The 26,572-nt window shown below is 41.2% G+C and overlaps 1 protein-coding gene and 1 long non-coding RNA gene across 3 annotated transcripts in view; one reads left to right on the forward strand and one right to left on the reverse strand.

Annotated features, from left to right (window-relative positions):
• Positions 1 to 1,182: 1,182 nt before the first annotated feature.
• Positions 1,183 to 26,489, reverse strand: LOC308472858. Its single transcript, XR_013983782.1, has 3 exons — positions 26,451 to 26,489; positions 5,979 to 6,075; positions 1,183 to 1,701 (listed from the first exon to the last, which is right to left on the reverse strand). It is a non-coding gene; the product is annotated as an uncharacterized lncRNA (long non-coding RNA).
• COL19A1 (collagen type XIX alpha 1 chain) overlaps positions 23,858 to 26,572 on the forward strand; it is a 189,535-nt gene continuing 186,820 nt past the window's right edge. The window contains exon 1 of one of the 2 annotated variants that reach the window (XM_080997970.1): positions 23,858 to 24,050. The gene's annotated coding sequence lies outside the window, so the exon portion shown is untranslated. Of the gene's footprint in view, positions 24,051 to 26,307; positions 26,360 to 26,572 lie in introns of those variants that run through there. The other variant, XM_080997972.1, reaches the window with a different exon arrangement.

The following is a 26,572-nucleotide window of genomic DNA, read 5'->3' on the forward strand; positions in this document are numbered from 1 at the left end:
GGTGGAGAGAAGGAAGAACAAAGAACTGCCCAGGAATGCCGCGCATCCATTGTGTGCTTGGATTATTAGCCACTGATGGGGAAGGCAAAGGGTCTTCTTGCTCCCATCTGCTCTGCTCTCTCCACCCACTGCAAATGATTATAGATCCACACTTGTTTACCATGTTCAGACTTCAGGAAGCAGTAGACTGTAACTAATCAAAATCAGCAATCCTGGATTCCCAAACTTCAAAGACTTAAATAAGAGAATAGATGGCCCCCATATTCCCATCCCAGTTAGCTGACTGTGGTTTCACAGAACAAAAGCCAACCTAATTTTCAAAATGTCATTAAGGAAGCTTTAATAATATAAATAGGGTGTGTGCGTTGACTTGGTTTAGGAGCTAAATAACCTTGTGAATTGGGATGATTTTGCAGTATTAATAATTCTGTATTTCTGTTTTATAGCTCTATATTTGCCTATATCTCTGTGGTCTTCCCATCCATGGTTTTTTTTGCAAGAAATAAGGCTGTCCAAAATGTTACACACAGAGCACTTAAGAGCTCTCAGTTGGGTTTTGTTGTTGTCGAAACACAGAAATTGGGGTGTGTGTGTCTTTTTTTAAAAGATGAAAGCTTAATTTAACTTTATTTTTTTAAGTCCTATATTGATCAGCTTTAACAACAACTACAACAACAAACCTCAGAGCTCTTGGTAATGCCAAGGTTGCAGATCTCCTGGGTATTCCTGCACTGCTTGGACTAGATTACTTTCAGGATCTCTTCCAACTTCTATGATTCTTCAGAACTCTACAGGCAGCATTCTAGATAGCCTCATGATGCAAGGCCTGTCTAAGATCTATCGGAGGACATAAACTAACCCTGGATAAGAAATGCAGGAATGAAGCGGCAATTTTTTTTATTAAAAAAATTATTTTAAGGTAAGGTAAGAGACAACCCTTCACTTCCCCAACCCCAGAGATTATGGAGGAAAGTGAATCCCTTTTATTTCCCCCATAAATTGTCTGTAATTTGACAGACTTAACCCACTCTGGACGGGTTCCTGCACATTGTTTTATACAGAGTAGAAAACAATTACAGATCAAGTGGAGAGTACACAGGACAGCTCAGAAACGGTGGATTACAAAAAAACAATGCACTGATATGGGTGAATGCAAAGTGAACAATCTCACAAGCATTTTCAGGGAAAGGGTTCATGCTAGCACAGAATCATAGAGTTGGAAGAGGCAGCAATATTATCTGGTCCACCCCCACCAATGCAGGAAATCCACTGTTGCAGCAACCCTGATAGTGATAGGTGGTCAAGCAGCTTCTGCTTAAAAAATTCCAATGAATGAGAGTTCACCATCTTCCAAAGCAGTCTGTTAAGTAGCTTATAGCACCAGGAAGTTCTTCCTAGTGTTTCATCCTTATCTTCTTGTTCTCTTTTTCTTTTTGTAGCTGGAACCCATTGCTTCAAGTCCCATGTTCTGGAGTAGCAGAAGACAAATTTGCTCTTATTATCTCTGCAATAGTCCTCCAGATATTTGAAGATGGCTATCATGTTGCTTCTTAATCATCTGTTCTCCTGGCTAAACATAACACAGCTCCTTTAACCTTTCCTCATGAGACTTGGTTTCCAGGCTCTTCACTATCTTTGTCACTGTCCTCTGGAGATGGTCCAGCTTGTCAATATCCTTCTTAAGCTGTGGTGCCTAGTACTCTAGGTGAGGTATGACCAAAACAGAAATAGAGCACTACCATTACTTCCTGCAATCCGGACACTATACTCCTGTTGATGCAGTCTAGAATTGCATTCGCCTTTTTAGCTGCCACATCACACTGCTGAGATTTGTTTAGCTTGTCTTCTATTCACCACCCAATCCTTTTCGCATATACTGTTGTCAAGCTGGTTGTCACTCATCTTGTATCTATACATACATGTGATATTTTTCTTCCGAAATACAGAACAACATTTATCTCTGTTGAAAATCATTTTGTTAGCTTTGGCTCAGATTCTCCATCCTGTTAAGATAATCTTGAACCAGTTTTTGTCTCCTAAGGTGCTGACTACCCCACCCACTTTGGTGCTGTCTGTATATATACTGAGTATCTCCTATATAATCCTTTGTCTAAGTCATTTATAAAGATGTCTAACAGCACCGGGCCTAGAAGGTGGGCCAGTCTGCCTATGAGGCGAGGTGAGGCAGTTGCCTCAGGTGGCAGATCTGGCTTGAGGAGTGTGTCTCCTCCATTGCTGTGCCTACCCACTCTTCTTTGGTCTCCTTTTATCTCCCCACGGCCTTTGGGAGGGGCAGCAGCAGCAGTTGGGGGCTGCAGAAAAGTAGGAGGGGGAATTTTCTGTGTTACCTGAAGCAGCAAAACATCCTGGGTCAGGAGAGAGCCCCATGGCACCTGCCTGTCACTTCCCTTCAAGGTGACAGGAAGCCACTGATGCACACTCTTTGGGTATGGTCTCTCAGCCAGCTTCAAATCTTCTCACCCAAAGTAACATCCTGATGGTCTGAGGGTGCTCCTCATCCAGCTCTCTTACCAGAGATTCATTTGACCTCAGTAGCAGGGATTGCCTTTTACCAGCTTCAGCTGGTAAAACAACTATTGTTGTTTCTGGACCAGGAGAGGCTTCTGACCATTGTTGTCCTTGCACTGGTAACCTCCAGGTTAGGTTATAGCAATGTATGCTATGTGGGGCTGCCCTTGCAGTTGGCCCAGAAGCTGCAGCTAGTACAAAATACAGTGGCTTGACTGATCACTGGGGCAGACTCTTGCCAGAGTGTTATGCCACTACTAAAAGAATTTCACTGGTGGCTAATAAACTACCAAGCTAAGTTCAAAGTGCTGTTAAAAGGTAAAGGGACCTCTGACCATCAGGTCCAGTCGTGGCCGACTCTGGGGTTGCGGCGCTCATCTCGCTTTATTGGCCGAGGGAGCCGGCATACAGGTCATGTGGCCAGCATGACTAAGCCGCTTCTGGCGAACCAGAGCAGCGCACGGAAACGCCGTTTACCTTTCCGCTGGAGCGGTACCTATTTATCTACTTGCACTTTGATGTGCTTTCGAACTGCTAGGTTGGCAGGAGCAGGGACTGGGCAACGGGAGCTCACCCCGTCGCGGGGATTCAAACCGCCGTCCTAGGCTCTGTGGTTTAACCCACAGCACCACCCGCGTCCCAATAAAGTGCTGTTACTGGTGTACACACTTCTTTACAGCTTGAGACTAGGAAACCTAAAATACGGTGTAACCACATATATAGCCAATCAATCACTGCACTCTGAGGGAAATGTCAGATACCATCTCATTAGGAAGTCCATCCCATAAATTGTAAGAATTTCTATTGTCTTCTCAGCACCTGTTGAATACCTTCCTTTTTCATCAGGCCTTTTAAGTGGACATCTTTATCGTAGACTGTATCTGTGCTGGGTTTGTAATAATTGTTTCTATATGTGGTATTGGTTTTAATGTTTTTTACACATGTGGAATTGTTTAAGATTGTTCTTATGGTTGATGTTTTACTGTGAAATCAATTTGATATATTTTATGGGAAACAATTCATAAATGGACTAAAATAAATTAACAAAATACTGTGTTCAGTGGGCTTTGCCCCCTTGGTAACTGTGCTTAGGGCTGCAGTGTGTGAGAGCAAAATGTTGGACTAACTGGGACTCTGCCCTGATCCATCAGGGTTTATGTTCTCCTTATGGTTTAATGTTACTGGCCATTGTCACTGCACATTATCTTTCATGTCAGCTGCACGTTATGTGACCAAAAAAATCACTAATTTTGTTCGCTCTTAATTCGATCAGGTGCTCTCTTGTTCTATATTTGTGTAGAACAGTGAGCAGCTGTTCCCTGATAGAGATTTCAAGAGCTTTTGTGGTTTCATATACCTCTATCATATTTCCAGTTAACTACCTCTCTTTTTTTTCAAGCTAAAGAGCAGTAGTATTTTTAACATTTTGTACAAAAATACTCCATCTACGCTGCATGATCACATTTTTGTGTTTCTCAGTGCCATTCTCAGTCCTCCTAAAATGAAACGAACAGAACTATCCAGTTGATGAAATACACTGAATAGATAATCGCATTATTTTCTGTCTTTGTTCTTAGCAGCCTTTGACATCCTATTTAATGGTTTGAGGGTTCTTTTACATTTCTGGTTACATATTAGAACTCTCATTGTTTCCTTCCATTGAGAAATAGGGAAATGTTGATTTGCTGTCAATTCCCATTTTTGAGAATGGTTATACTCCTTCTTATGGAAGGCAGGGTCTCCTTTGGATTATAACATTGGCCATGCTGGCTGGAGCGGATGGCAACTGGAGTCCAAAGGTTCCCCAGTGCTTCTGTAGAACAAATAATTTACCATTGCCATGAACGAAGGATCAAAATGATGCTGATAAGAGGAAAATGTCAAGAAAGATTATATAATTTATTAGATGGACGCTGTCATAACAACTTAATGTTATAGAGGACAAAAATAACAGCCAATGCTTAGCATATTCTAACAGTTAATGGGTATTAAAGAGGATGACCCAATATATACGGGATTACCCAATCCCATATATAACACAGGAATTAAAAGAGTAGAATGGGAAATTGTTGGTTATTTAAAATCTATTAACCGCCCTGAGATCTTGTGATGAAGGGCAGGATGTCAAACAAACAAACAAACAAACATGGATATTAATTAATATTTGAGTGCCCTTAATTCAGAATAATTTCTGTATATTACTACTAAAGATAAAGTAAAGGACCCCTGGATGGTTAAGTCCAGTCCAAGGCAACTATGGGGTGCGGCGCTCATTTTGCTTCAGGTTGAGGGAGCCAGCGTTTGTTCACAGACAGCTTTCCAGGTCATGTGGCAAGCATGACTAAACTGCTTCTGGCGCAACGGAACACCATGACAGAAACCAGAGCACACGGAAATGCCGTTTAACTTCCTGTTGCAGCAGTACCTATTTATCTACTTGCACTGGTATGCTTTCAAACTGCTAGGTTGGCAGAAGCTGGGACAAAGCATCGTGGGGATTCAAACCACCGACCTTCTGATTGGCATGCCCAACAGGCTCAGTGGTGGAGAGCGCCACCCGCTCCCTACATATTGCTACTATGTTGTGGCAGCATAGCACAATAGGGACAGTTGTTTTTTCTTGTTTATACAGCATCAAATTTCTGGCCTAACTAGAATTTTTACATCACAGGGTTTTATTGTTTGTTTTTTAAAAAACAACCAAAACTTCCCAAGTTTTTTAGGATGTGAAGAAGGAATGAATATGTGATGCCTTGGGGAGCTGCGCTTCTTCAGCCGGGCAGGAAAGAATTTACAGCCTCTGCAACCAGCCTAGCACATTCAGCCTGCAAGGAGACACTGTGTGTGCACAGCACATAATATACGCCCACCCACACATCTGTTCTTTTTTCGTTTTAGTTTCCATATGGGTCTCTGCGTGTCTGCCTCTGGCAGACTCAAAAGTCATAGAAGTAGAGTAATAGCAGACTTGCAGAAAATGTTTCTTCTTTCTGCAGGAGAAGCGGGAAGGAGAGGCTGTGATGAAACAATGCGAAAAGTATATAGAAATGGGCATGGCAGGCTGATGTTTGCTTGAGAGTAAGCCCCTTTGAACTAATGCACAGGGTGCATAGGTTACTATCTTAAACTTGCCACCTACGTGCTGTTTAAGAAGTTGTACGTGACAAGGTTCCTGGTGTTAGAAAAGCCACAGAAATTTGGAGGTTCTTGGGTGATATTCGACTACCGGTAAATTCTACTCAGAGTAGATCCATGGAAAAGAACAGACGGATCTCGTCATGTTCACTAATTTAATTGGGTTTACTCTAAGTAAAACTGCATTGAATACCATGCACATATATTTAAACAATTAGCTTAAGGCAGTGTTTTGATTTCTCTTTTGGACAAAACTGGCCTGAGGATTCCAAAGCAGCTACGTTATTTCCAAAGCCATTTGGTTTTGAAGAAACTTCACAAATACCTCTTAGGTGGTGGATGTTCTCTGGTGCAGCAGACATTTGCTTGCCTGGAGATTTTAGAGTGATTTAACATCCTTTCCTTCTGTGTCTTTTGAGAAAAGAAAAAAAAGAAGAAGCACAGGATAGTTTTCAATTGGGAACTGAACCCATGTTCTCCTCTTTCAGTCCTTACTAGTGATATCCTTTCAGGCAAAGTATTTAAGTTATGGGAAGAAGATACTGTACCACTGGCATCTTGTGGCCAAAGATGAATCCTTGAGGGTTAAGTCAGGGGATTTTTTGTATATATATACAGCCAAAATGTCACAGCATTTATCCTTTTCAGATATTGGTGTGTCTTTTGCCTTTAGATTTGCTGCCCTTCGGATGAAATCAGTGCTTTTCGCCCCCAAAAATGTTTGAGTACTCTCATTTTGACTCAAGAAAACCACCATTTTATAGTTCAGTGCAGGAAAAATAAATACAGTAAATGGACAAAAGTATAAAGATTCACAAAATGTTTAGGGGTATGCGTACCCCTGCATACCTCCAGAAAAAAGCACTGGATGGAATTAACTTGGTTTTTTTATTGGCTAATAAAAACTAGTTCATTTTCTTCATGTTTTCTAAACAAAGCAAACACAGTGAAACAGCATGTTCATCCTAATTCAGTTTAAACCAGAGTACTATGATTTAAGTCTCATGGGGATCCCTGTGGAAATTCCTTAGGGAATTCTAGATATTGGCATTGGGAAGTCATAATAAAATTGGACATTGTTTATGAATTAAGATACAGTATAATTTTCATTTTCAGTTAAACCAAACGCAGACTTTCTGTGCATGCATCCTATATATTGTAATAATGGCTGAGGTAAAGGTAAAGGGACCCCTGACCGTTAGGTACAGTCATGGATGGCTCTGGGGTTGCGGTGCTTATCTCGCTTTACTGCCTAAGGGAGCCGGCATACAGCTTCCGGGTCATGTGGCCGGCGGTTCAAATCCCCACGATGGGGTGAGCTCCCGTTGCTCGGTCCCTGCTCCTGCCAACCTAGCAGTTCAAAAGCACATCAAAGTGCTCTTTATAGGTACTGCTCTGGCGGGAAGGTAAACGGCGTTTGCGTGCGCTGCTCTAGTTTGCCAGAAGTGGCTTAGTCATGCTGGCCACACGACCCGGAAGCTGTACGCCGGCTGCCTTAGCCAGTAAAGCGAGATGAGCGCCGCAACCCCAGAGCCATCCACAACTGGACCTAATGGTCAGGGGTCCCTTTTACTTGTACTTTGACGTGCTTTCAAACTGCTAGGTTGGCAGGAGCAGGGACCGAGCAACAGGAGCTCACCCCGTCGCGGGGATTCGAACCACCAACCTTCTGATTGGCAAGCCCTAGGCTCTGTGGTTTAGACCACAGCGCCACCCGCGTCCCAATAGTGGCTGAACTTGGTAACAAAACAGGTTCATAACAATGCAATATCTTGTTCTTCCTGCTTTCCTCCCTTGGGCTGTGCTCCAAAGATCTCTTTCTTAGAGCTGGGCTTAGTTTAAAATCAATATGACATTATCTAATAAATGTGTGCAGCGTGAAATATAATGTGGATGTAGATGAAGGGGAAACTAAAGCAAATGGGAAGCACAAATGGAACCTGCAACAAAATGTTACAGTGTGGACTGTTCAAATTCCCAGCCAGCCGCCCCATCTTCCATGACACTCCATTGCCTCCTCCCAACAGTCAGTCAACATTCTGTGCCCACTGAGCATTCTCAGTCTTCAGTGGGCTGTTTGGGGAAGCCTGCCCTTTTTGTACTTCTGCAAAGTTTAGGGTTACTCCTGGGTTACCCCAGGCTTGCTGAAGCCTCCTTCTTAAGTGCATGGATATGTTAAGTGCATGGATATGTTCACTATTAGTGTACATTGGATTGTACATTTATTCGGTTTTCTATAGCGAATGAAGCAGAGCAGCAGTAGCAGCAAGGGCAACAGAGAAGTCATCATCCCCATAGAATTCCATAAGATCTCCCCTCTATCACTGGGAAGTGTGAGGAGTTACAGTCTGTCCAGTTGCCCACATGAAGCAATGCACCATTCTCCCACCAACTAACTGGTAATACCTGATAGAGATAGGGGAGAAATTAGATTTTGTTTGCACCTTAGTGAGAAAGGGCCTAATTTGCACTTCTCAAACCTTGGCCTACTCAAGAAGTCAACTGGTTGAATCCAGACTAATAGCGCACTCCTAATCATGTCTACTCAGAAGCAAGTCCTATTGAATGGGGCTTACTCCCAGGTAAGTGGCTAGGATTGTAGTCATGCTTAGTGTAGATTCATCAGAATCAATGGGACTTAAGTTAATCATGACTAACATAACCCACACTGATTTTAATGGAGCTAAACATGGATCCAACCCATAATTTACAGCCAAATCTAAAAGGCACCTGCATACTTTTCCAAAGCAAATTAAACGGGAGTGCCTGGTAACAAGAATGAAAACTAGCAGGAAATTTGCTAAACTCACACAAAAAAGGAAGCAGAAACTCTTCTTCATTTCCAGTAGCAAAGCATATTTTGAAAACAAATTGGTTTTGTGAATAATGCAAATATTTTTTCCACACATTATTTCTATAAATATAAAAAATGCCAATTATTTTTATACATAGCCAATCCAGCATCTTTGTATTTCTCATCATTAATTCATTAATATTAAATCACCAAAAGAAAATGGTTCCCTTGATGTCATTACTTGTAATTAATTATGCATGTTATGAAACCAAATATTCACCACACATATCATGAAGAATTTTAAAAATGTTATAAAGCTTGGGAAAAGAGGGAGAGAAAATGTTATTTTTCCCCAATCAGGGAAAAATAATAACGTACATGTTGCATTTATAAACATTTTATGAATAGAAATACAACAGTAAAATACTATATTGCTAATAAAACACTGAGCACAAAAGGCATAATTAGTAAATGATGATTAGAACTGTAAAAATAAATTTTACAGATGCACAGTCATTTGAATTAACCGCCAAGCCTGCAGCATATAGCTTGTTATGGGAAACAATCCAAAAAACAAATTCTGTTTAAGCAAATTTCTTGTCTTTTTAAGTGGTTTCTAATTTCAGTCAATCAACTAAGTAAACATACCCTCCAACATTTTCCGATGAAAATAGGCACGTCCTATTCCGTAATAATAATAATACCATTATCTTCTTTTTTTAATAATATTTATTAAGATTTGAAAGGTTACAAAAAGGAAAAATAGAAAACAGCATATTAAGCAAAAACAGAACATCACATCACAATACAGAAAAGAAGAAGAAAAGAATTTTTTTAAAATAATAATAATAATAATAAATACAATGAATCTTCCCATAACTTATCTTTCATTTACTTATTTCCTTGACCTCCTCACACCTCCCTTTTTTGTATTCTAGTTCAGTTAGCTATTTCAGCAAGTCCTTTCCATCTTTTCCAGTTTTTGTCCTATATTTTATCTTAATATAATGTAACCTTACTTTCCCTCCTTTCACCATTTAACAATCTGTTTTTTCTTAATCCTTTATAGCATTTCTGCTAAAATCACATTACTTCATTCCAACATCCATCTAACATTCCTTAATTTTACAATGTTTCTGTAAACAAGCTTTAAATTTCTTCCAATCTTCTTCCACCGACTCTTCTCCCTGGTCTCGGATTCTGCCAGTCATTTCCGCCAGTTCCATGTAGTCCATCACCTTCATCTGCCATTCTTCCCGGGTAGGTAGATCTTGTGTCTTCCAGTACTTCACAATGAGTATTCTTGCTGCTGTTGTGGCATACATAAAGAAAGTTCTATCCTTTTTTGGCACCAATTGGCCAACCATGCCCAGGAGAAAGGCCTCTGGTTTCTTCAGGAAGGTATATTTAAATACCTTTTTCATTTCATTATAAATCATCTCCCAGAATGTCTTAATCCTTGGGCACGTCCACCAAAGGTGAAAAAATGTACCTTCAGTCTCTTTACATTTCCAACATTTATTATCGGGCAAGTGATATATTTTTGCAAGCTTGACTGGTGTCATGTACCACCTGTAGATCATTTTCATTATATTCTCTCTTAAGGCATTACATGCCGTAAACTTCATACCTGTGGTCCATAACTGTTCCCAGTCAGCCATCATAATATTATGTCCTACATCTTGTGCCCATTTAATCATAGTTGATTTCACCGTTTCATCCTGGGTATTCCATTTCAACAGCAAGTTATATATTCTTGACAAGTTCTTAGTTTTGGGATCTAACAGTTCTGTTTCCAATTTTGATTTTTCCACCTGGAAGCCAATTTTTTTATCCAAATTGTACGCCTCCATTCTTTGGTAATAATGGAGCCAGTCTCACACTCTATTTTTTAGTTTTTCAAAACTCTGCAGTTTTAATCTGTTTCCCTCTTGTTCCAAAATTTCCCAATATTTCGGCCAGTTGGCCTCCATATTGAGCTTTTTCTGAGCCTTCGCTTCCATTGGTGACAACCACCTTGGGTTTTATTTTCAAGCAAGTCCTTATATCTTATCCAGACATTAAACAGTGCTTTTCTGACAATATGGTTTTTAAACGCTTTATGTGCTTTAACCTTATCATACCACAAATATGCATGCCACCCATATACGTTGTTAAAACCTTCTAGGTCCAGCACGTCAGTATTTTCAAGAAGCAGCCATTCTCTCAGCCAGCAAAACGCGGCTGATTCATAATAAAGTTTAAAGTCTGGCAGGGCAAATCCACCTCTTTCTTTGGCATCGGTTAATATCTTAAATTTTATTCGAGGCTTCTTGCCCTGCCAGACAAATCTAGAAATATCTCTCTGCCACTTCTTGAAGCAATCCATTTTATCCAAAATTTGCAATGTTTGAAACAAAAACAGCATCCTTGGCAGTACATTCATTTTTATCACAGCAATTCGGCCTAGCAATGATAACTTCAGATTTGACAATATTTCTAAATCCTTTTTCACTTCCATCCAGCATTTTTCATAGTTATCCTTAAATAAATTCACATTCCTGGCAGTCATATTGACCCCTAGGTATTTCACTTTCTTAACCAATGTTAATCCTGTCTCCTTCTGAAACCTCTCTCTTTCAGTCACTGTTAGATTTTTCTCTAAAACCTTAGTTTTCATCTTGTTCAACTTAAAACCCGCTACCTGACCAAATTATTGAATCAGTTCCAGTACTCTTTTGGTACTAGATTCTGGCTCCTGTAATGTCAATACCAAATCATCGGCAAATGCTTTCAATTTGTACTGTTTAGCTCCGACTTGTATACCTTTAACCATTTGGTCCCTTCTAATCATGTTTAAGAGAACCTCCAAGACCGATATAAAAAGCAATGGAGAGATTGGGCAACCTTGTCGTGTTCCTTTCTCTATCTTAAATTCTTCCATCATTACATTATTCACAATTAATTTAGCCTTTTGTTCTGAGTAAATTGCACCTATACCGTTTCCAAAACCTTGACCAACCCCCATCCCCTGTAAATTCTTCTTCATAAAACTCCAGGAAATATTGTCAAAGGCTTTCTCCGCATCCACAAATATCAAAACTGCTTTAGTATTAATATTCACTTGTAGTTTTTCTAGAATATTAATTATGTTCCTCGTATTGTCAGACAAGTGTCTGCCCGGAAGAAAGCCCGCTTGATTTTTATGAATTTCTTCTACTAGTACCTTTTTTAGTCTTTTAGCCAAAATGTCTGCAAAGATTTTATAATCCACATTAAGCAAAGATATGGGGGCGGTAGTTCTTATGCTGTGTCTTCTCAGACTCTGTTTTCGGTATAAGTGTAATATATGCTTCCTTCCACGACTCTGGTGCCCTTTTCCCTTCCAATATTTCATTACAAACTTCTTTTAATGGCTGTACTAGCCATTCTTTCAGGGATCTATAATATCTTGAGGTCAAACCATCCGGTCCTGGAGATTTGCCTAATTTCATGTTCTGGATGGCCCCTTCTACCTCCTGCTCCGTTATTTTGTAGTTCAACATTAGTTTGTTTTCTTGAGAGATTTTTTGTAGTCCATTTGTTTTCAAAAATCGGTCAATGTCCATTTCTTTCTGCGTCTCCTGTGTATATAATTGTTTAAAGTACCTCTGGAAGCACTTTCTGATCTCCACTGGATTCTGTATATTCTTTCCTTCCACTTCTAAATTTGTAATGGTATTAAGTTTTTGTCTTTTTTTCATTTGCCAAGCCAGCAGTTTCCCACATTTATTTGCCGATTCAAATGTCTTTTGTCTCATCTGTTTAATTTTCCATTCTATTTCCTGGTTCATCATTTTCATATATTGTACTTGATATAACTTTATCTCTTTCAGGATCTCCTGCAACTTTGGTTTCACTCTCAATTTCTTCTCTCCTTCCTTTATTTTCTCCAAGATCTTGTCTTTTTTTCTCATTTTGAACTCTCTTCTTAATTGCATTCTGTTGTATCAGAAATCCTCTCATAACCGCTTTACTTGCGTCCCAGATTACTCTTTTTTCAATAGTGGTGTTCATATTTATCTCAAAATAATCTCTCAAGGTTTTTTGGGCCTTCTTAGTCACTTATTCGTTCCTAAACAAAGTGTCATTCATCCTCCATCTAAAGGAACCAGTTGGTGTTAGTTTCATTTCCATCTTCACAGCATTATGATCGGAGTAAGTTTTAGGGCAAATTTCCACTTTTCTAATCTTCGGAGCCAACCCTCTAGTTACCCAAATTTGGTCAATTCTTGTCCATGTCATTTTGGCCTCAGAGAAGAAAGTTCCCTCTCTTCCCAAAGGGTTCTTCATTCTCCAGATGTCAACTAAATCCATATTGTCAGTCATATCAAAAAAAGTTTTTGGTAGTCTACCATCCTTGGTGACTACCTGTCTCAGTGCCTTGTCCATATTTGTAGACACCACTCCATTCATGTCCCCCATCAAAATCATATTGTAATCCATATAGTCCATCAGAGTCTCATGTAACTTCTTGTAAAATTCCGATTTTCCCTCATTTGGTGCGTAAATGCCTACTATCAAAAATTTCTCTCCTTGTGATTGAATTTCAATTGCAACAAATCTTCCTTGGTCATCTTTAAATATAAATTTCGGTGATAGGCTCTCCTTTACATAAAGGACTACTCCTCTTTTTTTAACTTTATCTGATGAAATAAATTCTTGGCCCAGTCTTTTGTTACTCAATATCTTCCTGTGTAGCCTTGTCACATGTGTTTCTTGCAAACAAATCAAGTCCAATTGTTCTTTTTTCAATAAATGAAAGACTCTCCGCCTTTTTTCCGGGGAGTTCAGTCCATTCACATTCCAGCTTAATACTTGCAGTGCCATGATGTAATTACTCTGGCTTTCCTCCAACTGCACCCAATGCCTGCTCTTCTTCTGTTGGTAGTGTCGGTGTCACTAGGCGGTCCAGTCCAAAAGGTAGTGTTGCAATGTCCACTATTCCTCTTTTTGGTGATCTTCTGTCCAATGCTCTTTGCTCTAATCCTCTGTCTGGTGATCTTCTGTCCGATGCTATTGACTCTTTTCCAAGTTCCTTCAGCAGATCTTCCTCGTAATTATTCAAAAACTTTGCTTTATCTTCTAGTGATCTTATTTTTATTTTCCTTCCTTTAAAACTGAAGGATAGGCCTTGGGGAAATTCCCACCTGAAGATGATTTTGTTCCTTCTCAGCAGGACAACCAAATCTCCGTAATTGGACCTAAGGTCCAAAAGATGTTTCGGGATATCTTTAAATATTTCCACTCTTGACTGTTGTATTACCAAAGTCTTCTGGCAATGCCAACCCAAAATTCTGTCTCTCTCTTCTTTAGATCTGAGGGTAATCAAACAGTCTCTTATTCTGTTCTTCTCTTTCCTCCCTCCTCTTCCCAAGCTAAAGGCCCTCACAATTTTAAATTCCTCTTGTTCCAAATCCAGCTCCCAAAATTCTGCAAGTTCCTGCGTGAGAAAGTCTATCAAACTGTCCTTCTCCAGTTCAGGTACAGCTCTGATCCTCAAATTTGTCTGTTTCTCCTTAAGCTCAATCATAGAAAGCGTCAGCTTATGGTCCTGAAGTTGCCTCTGTAGGTCTGGAACTCTCTCTGTTTCTAATTGTGTTACCTTAAATTCCACAGAAGCAACGTTTTCCTTGGCTTCCTCTGCGGTCTGTCATGTCGAATTAGATTCCTGTATCAGTTTCTCAATGGTTTCTGTGTTAGTATTCACCTTTTGTCCCAAACTATTTATGCTTTCTGTATTTGCATCAATTTTAATAACTGCAGCATCCACTTTTGCATTTGTGGCATCCACTTTTGCATTTGTAGCATCTACTTTCTTGTTAAGTTGTTCCAATGATTCATTTATCTTACTTAATGCAAGCGCTAGAGCTTCTTCTGATGACATTCCTCTTGATTTAGATTGTGTTAGTACAGCCGCAGATAAGGCAGAAGGGCCGGATGCTGACGCTCTTCGCTGCCAAGACTTCCCAGACCTTGTTGTTTTGTCTGGGAGTGACGGATCTACTTTTTCTTTCCCATCTGCCATAACACTTTATAAAATCCAAGGTCAGTCCCACAGTCCCACAGCTTTATCTTACCAGTGGAAAATTCCCCTGATCCAACTCTTGTAACAGTTTCAGAAACTTCCTCTAGGGGGAAACAGTTGCTATCTGTACTTGCATTAATCCAAAATAACACCTTTTAAAACACAACTCAAACAAGAAAGTTAGTTTCAGTTTTCAGTTACTTTTCCTCCTTTTTAAGATCAAAAGGGGGCAGCTAAAAACAATGTATCTCTCTTACTCAGCTAGCTGTCAGCGGATGGTCTATTCACAGTCAAAACGCATTTCAAAATACGGCAGTCTTATTGTCCTGTTGGCAGCCCATTCCCAGGTTCTGAGCGGTGGAATTTTAACTTCCTTCCCTCTCTCTTGAAGGTATATATGGTCAAACTTCCCCCCTTTTCTCCTGCTTCCAAGGGGGGGAATTCACTATTTTTTAATGTTGGGAAATTAGTCCTTTCCGATCGACTTTCCAAGACTTTAGCTTGCAGGCTCTTTGCTTTGATCTATTTACAAAAACGGAAGGTGGACTTCCTGTTTGAGCCTCCCCGCTTCAGTGCCAAATTGAATCTTTTTTCCTTTTAAAAACTTCCAATTTATCCTACTCACGGGTAGTTACTTTTAAAATCCAATTGTCCACAGGAAAAAGTCAGCGCTGTCCGGCAACGGCTGTGCGGCTTCGCTCCGTGGAAAAAGCAATCGATTCACAGCACTGCGCCACTCACCCCACTTCGCTCCGGAGCCCCGAAATCGGGTCTCCCCACAAGTAGGGGGGGTGCGAAAGGTGCCCGCCGAATCCCACATTCACAGGCTTCACCCACCTGTGATTTCTGAAGGGTCTCTGCCTTCGCTGTGATGGCCAGACCCGGTTCCCACAGAGCAAATTCCTCCTAGTCAGAGGAATTCCGCCATTACCGATGGCGCTAACCCCGGAAGGCTTAATACCATTATCATTTATATTATGCGGCTTAGTCATGCTGGCCACATGACCCGGAAGCTGTATGCCGACTCCCTCAGCCAATAAAGCGAGATGAGCGCTGCAACCCCAGAGTCGGCCACGACTGGACCTAATGGTCAGGGGTCCCTTTACCTTTTTTAACTGGGTTACCCCAGCCACACTGGGCAAATTCCAACATACATAAAAGCCAGTGCCAGATTACCAAATAGGTAATCGGCACCAGCCTACGGGCCCCATGTCTTTTAGGGGTCCTGCAACAACAGATCAAAATAATATTGATTTGATTTTGAAAGGAAAGTACAAAAATGTATTAGAAGATAATTTGCAAGGAGCGCCCTGAGATTTCGACTGCCTAGGGGCCTCCACAGGGTTTAACCAGGTACTGATAAAAGCATAATAAATCATTAAACACTGTGTTTTTTTAAAATTCCCTATACAGGGCTGCCTTCATAACTCCAACATTTTCCCAATGAAAATAGGGACATCCAAAGGAAAAGTGTGACATTCCAGGATCAAATCAGAAACCAGGGCAGCTTCTGTAAATCCGGGACTGTCTCTGGAAACTAGGGACACTTGGAAGGTCTGAGTAAGTGATTAATGAAATATTTGCAGAAGAAATAATTTTAGAAACAAAGTGGAGTATTTACTTGTCATATCACCCAAAAAGTACAGTGGTACCTCAGGTTACAGATGCTTCAGGTTACAGACTCCGCTAACCCAGAAATAGTACCTCAGGTTAAGAACTTTGCTTCAGGATGAGAACAGAAATTACACAGCAGCGGTGCGGCAGCAGCGGGAGGCCCCATTAGCTAAAGTGGTACCCCAGGCTAAGAACAGTTTCAGGTTAAGAACGGACCTCCAGAACGAATTAAGTTCTTAACCCGAGGTAGTACCACTGTAACCCAAAATGGGTTGTTTCCAATGGTTGTAAAAGTGGAAGACAGTTTTCACAATGGATCTTCTTCTCAAATGTGGCCAGCTTCTTTTTTCTGAGAAAAGGTCAACACAGTCCCGCTCTCCACCTCCAAGCTTGTGTCTTTGGTTTGCTTGTCTGACTTCATCTTCTCACTTGCAAGACACTTGCAGGCCTGATCCTAGTTCAGGGCTATCCACACCATAGTTGTAGTAAGAGTTACGTTTATTTCATCTTCAAACAATAGATTCCACCCAGAGGACTGTAATATATCATGCATTTATTTAATTGCTGCAGTTGCTGCGGATACTGTATAGTTTGGCTTACCATGTTATCTAAACCTGGGCTCATGGTTTGCCTCCTCCAGCCAAAACCACAACCTGGAAATCTTGATCACAGACTGTGGTTTCCCTGGAGTGGCAATAATTTAGCTTAGTGTTACATGCAAACTAGCTGATGGTGCAATACTGGTAGTGAACACCAACCCACAGAGCAGTGAGAAATTCTAAGTGTGAGCTTTATTAGAAAACTACTTGTTACTACCTGAGAGGCTATTTAAAACCATACAAAAAAACAAAACAAAAAAGCTTATCTGATGGTAGGAATAAATAAGGAAGGCATTAATATGATTAAGCTTGATTTGGAAATGCAACACACACTCTTAAGGAAATCTGTGTGTGTGTGTGTGTGTGCTCTTGGGTTCATCACAAGTTATAACCTAGATCCAGTTATTCTGGGCTGGCTACGATGATCACTTCCAGGATTTTAGACTCCTCAAGCAGCTGCTTTCCTTTCAAGTGATTCGCCTGTAAACATTCATCATGACAGAAAAAGACACAAAGTCCCCAACAAGGCTGATCTGAAGAAGTATGGAATTAGTTCATTTGTCATTCCTGATTGCATGCTTGTTACAGCATGCAAAAGAACCCCCTATTTGTAGGATCTGGCCTCTATCCAGCCCCATTAGGCATCCTGAAGCCCATTGATTTAAGAGGGTTTAAGTGCTCCTGTGTGCAATGGTGGCCTCTGAGTTTATGCTTTAATCGTAATGGGGTTGTTACTGCTTCCTTGTTTTGAGCAGCAGCAAGATTAAGAGCCTATGGTGATTATGTTTGTTTAATATCAGTTTACCTCTTACGATTTCTGCCTACTAATTCTAAGAACTGTACTTTTGAGCATGTTCAAAATTCTTTTACAATGCCACCAGTTTCAAGGTTTCTTTGCACAGAGGGAATTATTATTAAACTATCTATGATGTGGATGTGTCCATAAGTGTGAGGGCTGTCAGCGGATATTGCTGATTAAATAAAATAATTATCTCTGTCTGCAAGTCTGAACAATGGTATACCTATGCTGCTGGTAATGAACATATGAATTTCTGTCAAAAACTGATTTGAGTTCTCTTCCAAAGTTGCGTGTATACTGAATCAATGACTTAATAAAATTAAAGAAGTTGAGGCGATTTTACATAGTCCTAATTCTAATCACACCAAAAGTGGACCCAAACAATCATGCTTACCTCTAAGATGACATGTGATACATGGGACTGTAAGAGTATATTAGTATACAAGTTCCTGGACTCCTCAAAATAGCCAGTAAATAGCCTTACTTGTGGCACAGATATACTGTGGGGGTAGACCAGTAGGTCAGTTTACAGCACGTGAACTCAGCAATGTTCAGATTTTCTCAGGCGTAGAGATTTTAATTCCAATGTAATTGAAGACCAAGAATGCCTCTGAAATCAATTCTTTCATCCCAGACTAATACCAAAATATAAGATTTTATCACATGCTGCACTGACTCTTGCCTTCCTCTAAGATAAGGTCTTTCAATTGTTTCAACGTGTAAAAAAGATGTATAGCAGTGGAATGATGTTCAAGCCTCAGATAGCTTTAGTCTGGTATGTTTTCTCCTAAGAATGACGGAAGAGCGCAACTCCTATGCTCTGCCTCAACAGTTGGGGGCAGCAATGTTTTAGAATACCAGTTGCCGGAAGCTGCAGAAGATGGTAGTGCTCTCATGCTCAAGTCCTGCTTGTGGGTTTCCCACAAGCATCTAGTTGGCCATTGTGAGAACAGGATGCTGGGATAGATGTGCCATTGGCCTGATCCAGCAGGCTCTTCTTATGTTTGACAGTAGAAGTGACACCAGCTCATATTTGCCACTTTCCCCCTTGGTGTGCATTAGCAGTTCCCTGCTCACGGTGAGCAAATTATTTATTTCCATTGAAACAGCCTAACGTGTCTGGATATCTGAATAAGTCTCTCTTTCTCTCTCTCTTGCATCCAAAGCAATGCGTTTCGGACTAAAACCCTTTCAATCTGCTTTCAGACCTGGACCCAGCACTGAAACAGCCTTGGATGCCTTTATTTGGGATAGAGTCGAGATGAGTGCTCTACCCTGTTGATTCTTCTTGACCTATTAGTGCCTTTCAGTGTTATTAACCATAATTTTCTCCGAATTGGCTGGATGGGATAGGAGTTGGTGGCACTGTACTGTGGTGGTTCCACTTCTTTCTGCTGGGCTGCAACTTGACAGCAGTGTTGGGGACATTCTGCTTCATCTTGGCAGTAGGCTGTGGAGTTCTGCAAGGCTGTATCTTGGCACCCATGCTATTTAACATCAATATGAAACCACTGGAAGGTGTCATCTGGGGATTTGAAGAGCAGTGTTGCTCATGTGCTGATGACCAGCTTTATCTCCCCATGCCACCTGAATTGGGAAAGGGTATGCAGGTGCTAGACCTGTGTGTGAAGGTAGTGATGAGCTGGATAAGGGCCCATAAACTGAGGTCAAATCCTGAGAAGACAGAAACTTTGTGGGTAGATAGTTCCTGGGCCCAAGAATCAGGTAGATGGCTCGGTCTCTATAGGGTAACACCCCACCCCTTCAGGAATAGGTATGTGATCCAAGGATAGTCCTAGACTCCCAGCTTGAGGCTTAGGTAGCTTCAGTGGAAAGGAGCATCTGCCTGGCTACAGCTGGATTGACAGTTACAGCCATTCTTGAACCAGCTTAACCTGGATATAGTTAGTCTACGCTCTCATAGCCTCCTGAATGGAATATTGCAATGTGTTTTACATTGGGGCTGCTCTGAAGACATCATGGAAACTGCAGCTGGTGATTTAGTCTGAGACAGTGAGGTGGGATCATATTACACATATCTAGAAAGGAAGGCACTGGTTGGTGGTGACCTACTGGGCCCAATTCAAGCTGGCAGGACTAGTGTACAGAGCCATGAACATCTTTGTACCGATGTCTATGGCCTGGAAGCCATGACAGGAAATAGGGTCTTCCCAGTTATGACACCCAGGATCTCCAATTCACATCCTATTGACATCAGTCTGTCTTCCACACTATTCTAATTCAGATGAAAACTGAAGATCTATTTAATTCTGTAGACCTCTGGAACATAATCTTATTTAATCTTATCTCTAACTATGTTACTACTGACCATGTTAGTTAGGATTGTGATGGAAAAGTTGTTTTTTATGTTTATTTTGCTGCTTGTTGTTAGTCACCCTGGGCTCCTGTGTGAGGAAGGGTGTAATATGAATGAATGTTTGTTGATGTAGTTTATTATGTTGCATGTTTGATTCTAATAAAAGGCAACAATCAGCCTCATCAGCTCCAACATAAATTCTATGAATACTGAGTGTTGGCTAAATTTGGTTTTATTTGTGTTCAAGAAGGGAGACAACAGCATGATAATTGTATTTAAAATTTGTCTGCCTTTACTGAGAAAACAGACCATGTGTGATTCGACACATGTTTAATTCAAGCTATTTTAGCAATGTAACATAACAGAAGAAAGTAATTTGGTACTGAAATAATATGTTTTGTTCTGTCAAGCTACTTTTCTTATTTTCAATGTAAATTTTTAAACCAACAACAGCAAATACTGCAAATGGAAGCCCAAAACAAACTCAACTGATCTAAAATGTCAACATCTAAAGTAATTTTTGTTTTTTCTCATCCCAGCTTTTCCTGCTGTTAGTATTCACTTTTGAACCATTCCGACATTCATTGCCATTCATAAATAGATTGTATGTTGCTCCTTGTTAATGTTTGGTCTGTGGCGTGTTAAGCAAGATACATATTCCATTTCTCATCACATTGCAATTTGTAACCATTGTAGGAGGGGTCATCTATAATTTCCTGCAGTAAGTATGTCATGTGTTTGTTGTTGAACATAGAAACAATCTCTTTAAAAGCAGAACTAACACAAACAGCATCTGTGAGGATGTGGTCACAAGCGATACTCTGGTTCATCAAACCATGCCACTCAAAGAATGCACATACAAGGGTCCTTATGGATAAACAACAGTAGAGGCTGATGGGGAGGGTTTCACTTGGAATAGCTATACACAACTATATTCCTGTTACTATGGTCCAAACTAGATGTGGCACACAGTCATGTGTATCTTTTCCACTGACTTCTAAAAACAAAAATAGCCTGGCCAGGTGCTGGTAAATTTAAGAGAAAGAAAATCGGAGAGTGGGGTGGTTGCTTATCACCCACTGACGGCTGCCATTTTTTGGTTAAAAAAAAAATCACTATTCTCAAGCACAATGCTTAGATCTTACAACAGGTCCTGGGCACTGCTTATTTTTAAATCAAGGACCACCACTTGGTTGATGATAGGCTGATTCAAGCAAAATCATCCACTGTATCTGTGGCTCTTGGATGCTTCCAGGCAGTTGCTATCCTTGGGTGGGATTCAGCGATATATTGGCAAGCCCATATTGCAGAATTAAAAGCTGGCTGAAGTCAGAATGGTTTGCTGCAATATCATATAACCTCCCCACAAGCAAATTAGGGTGAATGTTCATTAAAGAGGTCTCCTGGAAGCAAATGCTATGTCTTTTTCAAGTCTTAACATTTTCGTTTACCAAGTGAGTTCTCTTTCACAGTTACCTGTTCCATCTCAGGATAGCTGAGGTCAATTATTTCTCCTACTGTTGTTATGACATTCTGTAGGGTTAGTTGCCTCTCCAATTCCTACTTGCCTTTCAAAATCATTATCAGATTGGGGGGGGGGGGGGCATGCTTTTAAGAAGCTAGAATTGGAGAAGGTTGAGAAGGGCTTCCAGCATTTGAGGAGTGGGAATTAGTATATTGCTTTCTGCTTTTCTCTTCCCTATAATGAATGCACAATGGTAGGTCTTGGGACCACCCATGCTGGAATAATGACTCACTCCCAAGTCTTGTACCCTCTGAAACAGACTTTTGAAGCTGCCTCTTCTTTTCTCCCTGATAGAACTCCCTGTAGTAATCTCTTTCTTTCCTCCTGCTCACCTAGCAGTTTCATATTCAACAGGTAACACACAAACAGGTACAGAGGACGACATCATCCCATACAGATCTCCATCATACCTAATTTGGCTGACTATCATCGGTGGTAGTCCACCAATAGCATTAAGTCTTGTAGCTCTATGCAAAACATTATAACTACCTATGAGAGCTGATGAAGCAAAAGTGGTTATGAGACCGAGCTATGAAGCAGGGAATCCCTGGTTCAAATCTCACCTCTGCTGTGATCTCACCGGATAACCTCAAATAATCCACACTCTTTTCAGTCTCAGCCCCCAATCTCAATCTGCAAAACTGAGATTATAATACTTACTTACCTTACAGGGTTGCTTTGTAAGAATTACAATACAGTCTGTTTGAATGACTTTGAATACTCAAAAGTTCTAGTAATTATTACTACAGTGGTACCTCGAGTTACAGACACTTCAGGTTACAAACACTTCAGGTTACAGACTCCGCTAACCCAGAAATAGTACCTCAGGTTAAGAACTTTGCTTCAGGATGAGAACAGAAATTGTGTGGTGGCGGCGCGGCGGCAGTGGGAGGCCCCATTAGCTAAAGTGGTGCTTCAGGTTAAGAACAGTTTCAGGTTAAGAACGGACCTCCAGAACGAATTAAGTTCTTAACCCAAGGTACCACTGTACTAGAAAGAGAGAGAAAATTCATTGGAGTGTTGGCATGGTCACCAAGAAAGGGGGGGGGACAAAAACAAACCCCCACCCCTATTTTTGTGTGTTCACTTCTGCATATGTTTTAAAGACTGTCACAAGGCAAATCTAAAAAAAATACTATAAACACCAACAACTGGGAAACACTTGCCTGCGAGCACTCCAATTGGAGAACAGCCTTTACCAAAGGTGTCATGAGTTTTGAAGACACTCGAACTCAGGATGCAAGGGAGAAACGTGCTAAGAGGAAGGCACGCTTGGCAAATCCACAGCGTGATCAACTCCCGCCTGGAAATCAATGTCCCCGCTGTGGAAGGACGTGTGGATCTAGAATTGGCCACCACAGTCACTTACGGACTCGTTGTTAAAACCGTGTTTATGGAAGACAATCTTACTCGGCTACGAGTGATCACCAAAGAGAAGAAGGGAAGAAGAGAGATCATTGGTGGGGCTTTTCTTGTAAATAACACAAGCCCACTCAAAAAGAAGGGTCCCTGCCCCAAAGAGCTAACAACCTAAATTGCAGATTTCAGCAGTGTGTGAAAGATAAGAAAAGATGTGTAGTTAAAGTGTGGTGCTGATCATGGCAAGGTTGCAGGTTTGATCCCCATATAGGACAGCTGCATATTCCTGCATTGATGCAGGTTGGACTAGATGATCCGCAGGGTCCCTTCCAACTCTAAATTCTAAATGGGCAGAGGGGAGTCAAAGGTAGCTGATGATTGTTTGGAGGAAAGGATTATGTTAAAAGCACAGGAGAGGGTGGTGAAGGTGGAGCGGGGTGAGCTTGAAGACAAAATTTATTTAAATATGTGCAGACAGCATGTGTGAAGATCCTGCCCTCCCTTCTCCCTAAGTTTGTGCTGCAGTCATTCCCTTTTTCTCGCTATCCTTTTATCCTCTAGTTAAATCCTTAAAGGCAGTGCTAGAAACTGTCATGAGAACACTCCCAGGGCCCAAGCAAGCACAGTTTAGCATATTCAAGAGAGAATTAGCAGGAAGGCTGAGTGTCACACAGGGTTTTTTTTAATCACAGACAGCTGATATTACAGTGTAAGAACACCCTTGCTTTATATACGATGAGCTTTAAAAAAAAAAGGCAAATCAAACAGCAGCCATCCACTATTCTCTGCAGCATCGGTGCCATAAATAGGTGCATTCCCATGGTTGGTTGATTTTAAATTTATGATAAAGTATATAAAATTAATGAGATGTGGCTACACTTAACATGCTGGGGGAGCGGAATCTACTCCCCTGCTGTTGTGCTCGTATCATGTACAGTACTTCAGAGTCGGTGCGCTGAAACCAGACACCCCTTTCATTCATGCAGTCAAACCCCAGGCAGTCTTATCTGTGACACAGCTTTAGACAATCCATACCTAACCCTTTTAATATTATTACCAGATTTGCATTGCAACCTCTTAAGCATGTGTTCTCTCTCTCTCTCGCTCGCTCTCTTTTTGCAAAAACTGGTGCCAGAGCTGGGGGCTGTCCTGCCGTACAGTTGTATTCTCTCTGTGTGCTTGCTGAGTGGGAGGGTCACACCGTGTGAGACTAATAAGGACAGAGCTGCGTCCCCTTCTCCCACTCTTTAGAGACTCCAGCAACTCCTCGGCAACTACAGCAGCTTTGTACAGGCATTTGCTGCGCTTCTGGGGAGGGGGAACTTAATCAAAGGTAAGAGCCTCTTGTTTGCGATCAGCTGATTTGCACCCAGTATACACTGCAAAGTACCGTGTGCTCTGCTTGGTTGGTTTGCTCTGGTTTTGACAGTGTCACAACTGAGCCCTCTATATAAATGGTATTATAGATTGTGCGTTGGTATATCAATAGCTGTCATTCTGTGCTTGTTACCCTGTGCAGTCTGTGTAGCTGTGTGATGGGAAAACAGGTACTTTTTTTCCTTTTTGCACGGATATGCTGGTTTTAAATGAATGCCCTGTTCCATAAGGCACAGGGAACAGTTTAAAGCACATGCAAGGCTTAACATGTACAAACTGATGCAGTGATAATGAAGCTTGTGGGTATATTTTGTTCAATGTCTATATACCAAAGGAAATAACTGTGAGGGTGTGGGTGCGTTGCTCTGTCTTCTAGGGGCCGTTGCACTAAATTGCGTGTGTATATTGTGAAGGAAAAGAAAGTCATAGTGGGATGCTGAAATTCTAAAGCAGCACAGCTCCCATGAGGAACTATAGTGCTTCTGCTTTTTGCTGGATTCTATTTCTCTCTCTTGCTGTTGGGGATATTTTGTTTCGTAATATTGCTAGAGATCCTGCATTTGGGACCAAGAGAGTGTTGTCCCCTCCCAGGTACACACCTGAGTAAGCAGAATGGTAGAGCATAACCCCCTATAAATGAACCCCTCTTCTCCAAATACACACACACACGCACACACACACTGAACAAGGATGCTATTCAATTCCCTATTTAGTCGCATTCTGAGGTGGGATGGTTTCTTTCCATATCTGTACAATTTCCTATTATTTAAATATTATACTGCTGTCATACAGAATCCTATAAGCAACCGGGGCATGTTGTAGCCGAAGTTAACAGCTTTTAAGTCCCATTAATTGGAACAGAAGAGATGTTAGGCACATGCTTAAGTGCCCCACTAAAATGGATGCAACACAGAGGTGCTCCATATTTATTTGCTTTTTTAATTAGCTAAGGGGGGGGGGAAGCATGTTAAAAGTCTTGATTAAGAACCACTTTGTGGGTTCCAAGGTATGGCAGGCTCAGTCTCCCCCTTTCTACCACACCGCATAAACTTCTAAAAATGAAATATAAATATTTCCCTGTGCGGGTTCCAGATGCGGTTAAGGGTGGTGCATTTCCTTTGCTGGGGGTGAGGTGCTTGGGTTGGTTCCATTGTGACCGTTGTGGTGGAAAATGGATAACGGAATGCCCTCGTGCTTTTGCTTATACCACTGTCACTCATAATGAGCAACGCTAAACTCTGGTCGCATTACACACCACACATTTAAAGCACCTATCCCCTCCAAAGACTTCTGGGAATTGTGGTTTAAGTGTGCTGGGAACTGTAGATCTGTGAGGGGCAAGTACAGTTCCCATACGGCAGTGGTGTCCAAACTTTTTTCAAAGAGGGCCAGATTTGATGAAGTGAAGGGCTGACCAATGGGCCAATCATAGTTGTTGACCTTCTTCTTTTTTAGGATTGAAGTCGCTCGGCTTTTTTTAGGATTTTACCCCAGGAAATAGACTGCCGCAGGGGCCGGATTAAACCGACTGGCAGGCCCCTGAGACAGATTTTGGACATGCCTGCCATAGGGGAAAGTAATATGTTTTAAATATATGAATACACCATGAAATGCATTGCTTATTAAGAGCAAAGTAACTTTTGAAAGCAATATCAATTCCCCCTACCCTCCCATCTTACAGCCTGCCTCACTTTGTTAATCCTCACTACAGATCTGATCTAGTCCACTGGGGGAACTGTCTTCAGTTCTGAAGTTTTCTCTCCAGAGTGGCTTCTCTTATATTTTAAAATCAGGGTGGCTTTGGGCATGCACTTACATTGAACCATTGTTTTGCTTGCTTCCCGTCATGCTTAAAGCAAACAAATCTGTGAACTGCATATTTCTAAGGGTTCCTAAATCAATCACTCGGTTGCCAGAATAAGCACACACACCTCACACTTTTCTGACATGGCAACTTCATGGCTGGAAGCGCCCTGACTTTGGACCACGTGTGCTCACTTTGTGACATTCAAAGGGCTCTGATGAGAGCATTAGAGGATGCCATTTCCCAATGGAAAAGGTGTTAGGTGTTGTTAATCAGGATGTGAAAGGCTTAAAATAGAAATGCCAAAGCCCCATTAGCCTTTGAAAGCAGGGGAGCAGCCACAATAAGCAGCATTGGCTTCACACTCTGATGGGACTTGCATCTAAAGCTACCATATTTTTTTTACTAGCCTTGCTCCTGTGCTTCAATCAAAATCCTTTGCTCCTAACAAACATTAGCAGGTAAGGACTTTTCTGATATGAGGATAAATAGAGCCGTCTGGAAAGCTGTACAAATAATAAACAGGCTGTGGCAAAAAGGCCATAACTGTACCTGCTGCCAGCTGAAGAGTTGGAGGAAACTACTGCCTGGGCCCAATCAAGCTGCAATAGCAAAATCAGACAGTAAAAGCCTGTGGGGGTTAAAGAGGACTGTACCACTTCACAGGCAGCAGG

This window comes from Podarcis pityusensis (assembly GCF_964106645.2).
Source record: "Podarcis pityusensis genome assembly, chromosome: 3".
Lineage (NCBI taxonomy): Eukaryota > Metazoa > Chordata > Lepidosauria > Squamata > Lacertidae > Podarcis > Podarcis pityusensis.